Source organism: Lynx rufus, unplaced genomic scaffold (genome assembly GCF_022079265.1).
Source record: "Lynx rufus isolate CCGP_SWC_20201006 ecotype Redwood Valley unplaced genomic scaffold, mLynRuf1.p SCAF_7, whole genome shotgun sequence".
Taxonomy (NCBI): domain Eukaryota; kingdom Metazoa; phylum Chordata; class Mammalia; order Carnivora; family Felidae; genus Lynx; species Lynx rufus.
Genome location: NW_025814889.1, coordinates 96250926 through 96260062, shown reverse-complemented (window position 1 = coordinate 96260062; position 9137 = coordinate 96250926).

Here is a 9137-nt window from a genome sequence, read left to right as displayed (position 1 = left end):
GGTATGTCTTTCTCTGACCTATTTTGCTTAGCATTATATTCTCTAGCTTCATCCATGTTGTTGCAAATGGCAAGATTACATTATTTTTTATGGCTAAGTAATATTCCAGTGTGTGTGTGTATGTGTGTGTGTGTGTGTGTGTGTGTGCGCGCGCACACGCGCGTGCACACTATGTCTTTTTTTTTTTTAAGTTTATTTTTTTATTTTGAAAGAGAGAGATCATGAGCAGGGGAGGAGGGGCAGAGAGAGAGGGAGAGAGAGAGAATCCCAAGCAGGCTCTGTGCTATCAACATGGAGCCCAGTGTGGAGCTTGAACTCACAAATCATGAGATCATGACCTGAGCCAAAACCAAGAGTCAGATGCTCAACCAACTGAGCCACCCAGGTGCCCCAACATCTTCTATATCCATTCATCTATCAGTAGACACTTAGGCTGCTTCCATAGTTTGGCTATTGCAAATAATGCTGCAATAAATATAGGGGTGCAGCAGAACTATTTTTAAGGAATTCTAATAAATAATACAAATTAAAGGTATAAACAGGGTGATGGTTAATTGTGTGTGTCAACTTGAGTGGGCCACAAGATGCCTAGCTAAAAAATTGTTTCTGGGTGTATCTTTGAGGGGGTGTTTCTGGATGAGATTAGGATTCGAATTGATGGACCCAGAAAAGTAGATTGCCCTCCCCAGTGTGCTTAAGGATCATCCTATTCATTAATGGCCTGAATGGAATGAACAGTGGAGGAAGAAAAATTCATCCCATTTTTCCTGTCCCTCTGCAAGAACTGTGACTTCTCATCTTTTGCCCTGGTACTGGGATTTATACACTCAGCTTCCCTGGTTCTCAGGCCTTCAAATTCAGACTGAATTACACTGGCTGTGTGCCTGTCTGACTCAGTTGGTGCAGCATGTAACTCTTGATCTTGGAGTTGTTCGAGCCCCATGGGAGAGATTACTTAAAAATAAAATCTTTAAAAAGAAAAGAAAAAAAAAAGAATTATACCATTGGCTTTCCTGGGCTTCCAGTTTGAAGATGGCAGATTGGGGGCCTTCTCAACCAATTCCTTCAATTAATCTCTAGATAGAAAGATAGATAGATAGATAGATAGATAGATAGATAGATAGATAGATAGATAATCAATCTCCTATCGGTCCTGTTTTTTCTGGAGACCACTGACTAATACAATTTCTTTAGACAATTTAAATCTCCATTGTTTGCAAAATCCTCATACCAGCTCACTGAGCTCTAAGATTGCCGAGTAGAAATTAAAAGTCACTTTTTGGAGGGGGGGCACCTGGGTGGCTCAGTCAATTAAGCATCCAACTTTGGCTCAAGTCATGATCTCATGGTTTGTGGGTTTGACCCCGCATCAGGCTCTGAGCTGACAGCTCAGAGCCTGGAGCCTGCTTCAGATTCTGTGTCTCCCTCTCTGTCCATCCCCCCCACTCAAAAATAACTAAACATTAAAAAAATTAAAAAACCACTTTCTCAGGCCTTGGAGTATCCTCCAGAAGCATTTACCAAAAATACTGGAAACATAGTGACTCCCCACAAATCCATCATATTCACAGTCCCATTTGGGTCAGGCTCTGAGCTAACAGAGCTAGTAAAGAGATAGGAGGAACAGTTCCAGTCTTCAAAGTAGCTCCTGGTCTAACACAGAAGACAGAAAAAATAGATAATCACAACTCAGTGTTCATTCATTTGATTCAGATTTAGTGAGTGCCTATAATGTTTAGGCATTATTTTAGGTGATGGGGATGCAGGAGTAAACAAAGGAGACAAAATTCCTGTTCTCCTTGATTTTACATTCTAACCAGGGAAAACAGATATAAACAAAATAAACAAGCAAAAATTATACTATGTTAGAGGGGATAGTTGAAAAAGTTACAATTTTAAGGTAGTAAGGAGGTCTTGGGGTACAATGGAAAAACACAGGAGAGGCATCTTGAATATAGCTGTGCTTAACCTTGGTAAATGCAATTTTGTGACATGATGGGGTCAAGTTGAAGCCTGCAGTACTTTGAGGAATGAAGGGAAAGTAGGAGAACATGGAGGTTCCAGTGTGGATTTTCAATAAATTTCATTATAAAACAGGAAAGAAGAAGAGATGCTCACAATTAAGGATGGATTTTGTTTTGAGTGGGAGGCTTTTGATCATGTTTATATTCTAGAAAAAGGGGCAGTAGAGAGAATGCTGTTCAATATGCTGTGAGAAAAATGAGATCATCTAGTAAAAGACCACCAGGTGGGAGGAGGTAGGATAGAGCTGGTGGGAAGTGTTAGCCTTGGGTGAAATAATACAGGCGAAGTCTTTTGCTAATAGTAACAACTGCTAATATTTATTAAGAATTTATCATCCTGAGCGTGTTCTAAGCACTCTATATGTAATAACTCATTTAATATTTTCAGCAACTTTACAAAGTACATACTATTATTATTTCTACTTTATAAATGAAGAAGCAGGGCAAAAAAGTTGCATTTCTCACCAGGAAATACAACATAAAATATCAAAGCCAGGCATCTGGCTTCAGTCTTCAGTCTCAATTCCTATCCTATACTGATAAGTGTGAATGGAAAGGAGGAAGGAGGGTCACGCGGTTTGAGTAATGACTTGAGTTTTTACAGAGATGGAGATATCTAAGGATGGATGAAGGGTTAGGGGTATTTAGAGAGTATCAGACTGAACGAATACATAGTCAAAATTTTGAAACGAAGGGGAACATGGAGGTTGCTCACTTCGTTGAGGCCCAGAGGTGCCCTCTAGACTAAGCTCTATCAGAACAGGGATCGCATTCATTTGGTTCACTGCTAGGTACACATGCAACACGTAGCACTGGACCTGGTGAATAACAGGCAATCATTAAAAATATCTGTTAGCTGAGTTAAGAAAATTGAAGGTAGATATGTGCCTGGTTAGGTTGGTATTGGGTGGAATGTTACAAAATTACCGTCTATATTAGTCTTAATTCTTCTGTGAAGGACTTACCTTTCCTTCCTATTTTTTTTACCAGGCACAGTGCCCCCTGCCCCCAGTCAAGTCAATTTGCTTGCTAAAGTTTGCCACTTCCCATTTTCATGCCATTGCAAATTTCTTCTTAAAATGTCTACTTCATCCTCAATTCATGCCTTGCTTTCAAAGTCTATGGTAAATATTACCTACTCTCAAGTATTCTTAAATGATTAAACCTACCTTTGTTAATTTTAAACTTTGTGATCTCTTGTGTCACATTAAGATATTTCTTTGCAAAAATACTAAGTTTTTTTTTTTGTTTTGCTTTGTTCTTAGCAAATGCTCTGTTTATACACCTAATTTTTATTTCTTAAGTTTTATTTATTTATTTTCTGGAATAGGCAATATATTTGCATGGCTCCTATTAAAAAATAAAAATAAAAGCATATCCAATAAGAAGAATGTTTCTCTCCCCTTTTGCCATCTAACTCAATTTGTCTCTTCTGAGGTAACCAATATTATCAGTTTCTTATGTATCTTTTTGGTGACATTCTAGGTCTCTGGAGTCAAATATATATACGGGTTACCCTTTTTTTCTTTTTCAATGATGAAAAAGATCAGGAATAAGGCAAGGATGTCAATTCTAATCACTTCTATTCAACATTGTACTGGAAGTTATAGCCAGTGCAAGAAGGCAAGAAAAAGAAGTAAAAACACATCCAAATTAGAAAGAAAGAAATCTTGGGGCGTCTGGGTGGCTCAGTCGGTTAAGTGACCGACTTCGGCTCAGGTCATGATCTCACAGTTTGTGAGTTTGAGCCCCACATTGGGCTCTGTGCTGACAGCCTGGAGCCTGCTTCGGATTCTGTGTCCCCCTCTCCCTCTGCCCACCCCCCCCCCACTCATGCTCTGTCTCTCTCTGTCTCAGAAATAAATAGAAACATTTAAAAAAATTTTTTTAAAAGAAAGAAAGAAATCTCTTTGTTTTTATTGACCGATGATATAATATGTATAAAAAAATCCCATGTAATCTACAAAGAAGTTATTAGAACTGATAAATGAGTTCAGCAAAGTTGTAGGATGCAAGATCAAGTGGTAGAATTTGTTTCTATATGCTAGCAATAAATATTTACAAATTAAAATTTGAAATATTATTTGCAATAACATCAAAAACATGAAATACTTAGAAAATCATCTGGCGAAAGACCTGTGCACTAAAAACTATAAAACATCACTGAAAGAAATAAAGAAGTCCTAAGTAAATGGAGAGCTATACTGTCTTTATTGGTTTAAAGATTTAATAATTAGGTCTTTTCCCAAATTGATCTATAGATTCAATGCAATCCCAATCAGCATTCTGGCAGGGTTTTTAAAAATTATTTTCATAGAAATTAACAAACTAATTCTAAAAAATTCATATGGAAATGAACCTAAAGTAGCCAAAAACAATTTTGGAAAAAAACGAAAGTCAAGGACTAGCATTACTTGATGTCAAGACCAACTATAAAACTATAATAATCAGTACAGTGTGCTGTTGGCATCAAGATAGACAAATAAATCAGGGTGCCTGGGTGGCTCACTTGGTTAAGCGTGGGACTTCGGCTCAAGTCTGATCTCATCATTCGTGAGTTCAGGCACTGCATCCGGCTCTGTGCTGACAGCTCAGAGCCTGGATCCTGCTCCGGATTCTGTGTCTCCCTCTCTCTCTGCCCCTCTCCTGCTTGCACACTCTCTCTCTCTCTCAAAAATAAATAAAAATTAAAGACATGTGTTTTTAAAAAAGACAAATCAATAGAATAGTGTTCAGAAATAGAACCACTCATCTGTGGACAAATGATTTTCAACAAAGATGCAAACAAAAGCAATTAAAGAAAGGATAGTCTTTTCAACAAATGGGCTGCAGCAAAAAAAAAAAAAAAAAAAAAAAGTTCAATGTTTACCTTGTGTCATATAAAAAACATAACTCGAATGAGCCATGGACCTAAAAGTAAAAAGCTTTCAGAAAAATACATAGGAAAACAATCTTTGTGACCATGAGCTAAGCAGAGTTCTTAGAAACAAGACCAAAACACAATCCATAAAGGAAAAGTGGTTAGATTTCATCAATATTTAGAACTTCTCTTGGAAAGACATTGGAGAATGAAAAGGTGAGATCAGGAGGAAGTATTTCCAGGTCATATAACTTTTTGTTTTTAATGTTTATTTATTTACTTTGAGAGAGAGAAGGAGAGAGAATCCCAAGCAGGCTCTGCTCTGTCAGTGCAGAGCCTGATGTAGGGCTTGATCTCAGGAACCATGAGATCATTACCTGAGCTGAAATCAAGAGTTAGGTGCTTAATCGACTGAGCCCCCCCAGATGCCCCCAAATCATATATCTGATAAAGACCCTATATGCAAAATACATAAAGAAGTCTCAAAACTAGATAATATAAAAATCAATAAATACAGACAAAATACTTGAACAGACATGTCACTAAGAAGATACAGAAGTCAAATAAGCACATGAAAAAATGCTCAACATCATTTGTCATTAGGGAAATACAAATTAAAACCACAATGATATATATACATCTATTTGAATGGTTATAATTTTAAAATTTTCCCGTATCAAGTGTTGGCAAGGATGAGGAGGAACTGAAAGGAAGGGATTACAAAGAGGTATAAGATACTTTTTGGGGTGGGGCACTTGGGTGGCTTAGTTGGTTAAGCATCTGACTTCAGTTCGGTTCATGATCTTGCAGTTTGTGAGTTTGAGCCCTACATTGGGCTCTGTGCTGACAGTTCAGAGCCTGCTTCAGATCCTCTGTCTCCCTCTCTCTGCCCCTCCCCTGCTTATATGTGCTCTCTCTCTCTCCCTCTCTTTCTCTCAAAAATGAATAAACATTTTTAAAAAGGATACTTTTGGGGGTGATGGATATATTCATTATCTTGACTGTGATGATGGCTTCATGGGTCAAACTTGTCAAATTGCGCACTTTAAATATGTGTACTTTACTTTATGTCAACAAAGCTAATTACTTTCTTTTAAAGCAGTAGACACAGTTCTGCTCCCTGGCCTTTTTTTTAATTGTTAATGTCTTTAAAAAATGTTTTTTAATTAATTAATTTTAAAATTTACATCCAAGTTAGTTAGCATATAGTGCAGTAATGATTTCAGGAATGGATACCAGTGATTCATCCCCTATGTATAACACCCAGTGCTCATCCCAACAAGTGTCTTCCTTAATGCTCCTTGCCATTTAGCCCATCCCCCACCCCCAACCCCTCCAGCAACCTTCAGTTTGTTCTCTGTATTTAAGAGTCTCTTATGTTTCATCCCCCTCCTTGTTTTTGTATTATTTTTGCTTCCCTTCCCTTATATTCATCTGTTTTGTATCTTAAATTCCTCATGAGTGAAGTCATATATTTGTCTTTCTCTAATTTTGCTTAGCATAATATACTCTAGTTCCATCCATGTAGTTGCAAATGACAAGATTACGTTCTTTTTGATTGCCAAGTAATAATTGCCAGTGCTCTCCCCAACAGGTGCCCTCCTCAATGCCACCTTCCCCTCCCTCCCACTCCCCATCAACCCTCAGTTTATTCTCAGTTTTTAAGAGTCTCTTATGGTTTGGCTCCTTCCCTCTGTGTAACTTTTTTATTCCCCTTTCCCCTCCCCCATGGTCTTCTGTTAAGTTTCTCAGGATCCACATAAGAGTGAAAACATACGGTATCTGTCTTTCTCTGTATGACTTATTTCACTTAGCATAACACCCTCCAGTTCCATCCACATATTATATCTTCTTTATCCATTCATCCGTTGATGGACATTTGGGGTTTTTTTTTGTTTTTTGTTTTTTGGTTTTTTTTTTTTTTACTTCATGTGCCTTATTAATTGCTTCTTTTAAATATACAAAGCTCATTCTTTTTTATAGTTACCCAGGATTCTATTATATACATACACTATAATTGATTTTATGATTCCCCTACTGATGTCAGTTTACAAACAAAGCATTGAAAACCCTTACAAACTCATTACTTTCACATACAAGCATGTCTATAGGATATATTCCTAGAAGTAAAACTGCAAGATCAAAAGGAAATACATTTTCAGTTCTGATTGCCATTGCCAAATCAATCAGGCAGCTTTCAGTGCAGGAAACAGACGCCATTCTAGATATTTTAATTAAAATTTTTTTTTTAACATTTATTCATTTTTGAGAGACAAAGACAGAGCGTGAGTGGGAGAGGGACAGAGAGAGGGAGATAGAATCCAAAGCAGGCTCCAGGTTCCAAGCTGTCAGCACAGAGCCTGAAGTGGGGCTCAAACCCATGAACTGTGAGATCATGACCTGAACTGAAGTCGGATGCTTAACTGACTGAGCCACTCAGGCACCCCATCATTCTAGATATTTTAAACATGAAGGCACTTGTTATAGGCACCTTGGTACTTAAAAGGTCATTGGAAGGGCTGAAAGATCAGGGTTTAGAAATCTAAGTGGAGCCTCCCAGAATGAATCCCACTGTGATAGAACTGATTCACTGGAGGCTACTACCTCTGGAGTCATTGTGGAGCCATGCTGGAAGCCAGAGGCTATCACCACCTGCTCTCACTCCTGGGAAACTGGAGAAAGAAGATATACCACAATCCAGGGATTAAAATGTTATTTTAAGAAGCTGCTGCCACCAGGGCACCTGGGTAGCTCAGTCGATTAAACGTCTGACTTCAGCTCAGGTCATGATCTCATGATTTGTGGGTTCGAGCTGCGTGTTGGACTCTGTGCTGACAACACAAAGCCTGTTCAGGATCCTCTGTCTCCTCCTCTCTCTGCCCCTCCCCCCACTTGCACACACTCTCTCTCAAAAATAAATAAACATTTAAAACAAAACAAAAAAGGGGCGCCTGGGTGGCTCAGTCGGTTAGGCAACTGACTTCGGCTCAGGTCACGATTTTGCGGTTTGTGGGTTTGAGCCCCGCATCAGGCTCTGTGCTGACAGCTCAGAGCCTGGAGCCTGCTTCAGATTCTGTGTTCCTCTCTGTTCCTCCCCTGCTCGTTCTCTGTCTCTCTCTGTCAAAAATGGATAAACGTTAAAAATATTAAAAAAAAAAAAAAAAAGAAAAGAAAAGAACAGAAGTTGTTCCTGCCACCATCACTACTTCTCCAAATCCAGAAAGTTGGAGAATAGACCTTTGATCACTGCTGCATGGGAACATTTCCCATATTCTTACAACATGCAAGAACTTCAAAAGATCGCCTCTACCTCATTTCTCTTTCCAAGTCATGCGGAGAACACATAATTGGGAAAATCTAATTAGCTTCCAGAACACTAGCAGCACAAAAAAAAATCCGGGAAATTAATTTTTTCCCAACCTTTCTGACTAGGAAATAAAATTGGTGGTTGAAAGAGTAAATCTACAATACATAAGCACACCATTTTTAGAGCTTGTTCTAATTTACACCTCAACCAGCGCAAATACTTGTTCCCCAATTCTTATGAATAATATCTAGGATGTAGCACAGTGTTTTTATAAAATTAAAAAAAAATCTCCTTGATCAAATAGGTTAAAAACTAGTATAACAGTATAGTTTTATTTTGTACTTCTCTTAACAGTTAAGTTGAACTTTTATTTTCAGTCTATGTCATTTGTATCATTTTCTGTGGAAACTCTGTTTATAGTTTTGGATCTTTTTCCTTTTGGACTGTTGAATTTTATCTTACTGAATTTTAGGAATTCTTTATATATTAAAATATGCATGCTATGATTTGCAATTTTTTCAAATATGTAATTTCTTTTTGCTTATGGTAGTTTTTGTGATGAAGAATTTATTTTATATAGTGAGATATGTATATATATCACTACATTATTGTAAATTTGTAGTGCATACCATTTTTATTACTTCTGGATTTTACATCAAATTTAGAAAACACTTCACCACACTAAAACCTTTTAAGATTCTCCTATGATTTCTTCAAGTATTTTAAGCTTTTCAGTTTTCACATTTAAAACTGGATTTTATTTTGGTTGAGGTATGAATCCAACTTTTATTTTTTCCTGCAAATAGCTACCCAGGTGTTCTAACACCTTTTAATGAATAAGCCATATTTCCTTCACTGAATTGAAATGTCATCTTTAGCTTGTGCTAACTCTCCATATCTGGGTCTATTTTAGACCTATTTGATTCTAATGATCTGTCTAGTTATA